The sequence below is a fragment of the Charadrius vociferus genome, unplaced genomic scaffold, assembly GCF_000708025.1.
Source record: "Charadrius vociferus isolate BGI_N301 unplaced genomic scaffold, ASM70802v2 scaffold301, whole genome shotgun sequence".
Classification (NCBI taxonomy): Eukaryota; Metazoa; Chordata; class Aves; order Charadriiformes; family Charadriidae; genus Charadrius; species Charadrius vociferus.
The window spans coordinates 723,730-724,113 of NW_009646842.1; positions in this window are offsets into that span (position 1 = coordinate 723,730).

Consider the following 384-nt stretch of genomic DNA (forward strand, 5'->3'; position numbering starts at 1 on the left):
CTGACCCAGTTCCAACATCAAGCAATCCTTTGATCTACTGAAAATCTCATGGTATCACTTGCACCAGGCTGAAGACAGCCTGTAGGAGGCCTTCAGAAATCATCTTTTATGGCTCAGTCACAGTTTGCCATTGCCTAAGAGTGAGGCTTGGGTGTTCCTCAACTTGAAAGTACAGAAAGAGACCTCGCAGGGTGAGAATTTCTAGCTCTTAGGCCCAGAGCAAAGGAGACAGAAGGAAAAGCTGGATGGCCCCATTTACCCCTTACAGTCCCAAAAGACTAGGATGCAACTAAAGAAATCAGAAGTGGCAGTGGTGGCAGAGCATCCAGGACAACCACAGCAGTAGCTGTTGGTGTGTAAGTATCCTGCTGCAGCCACAAAAAT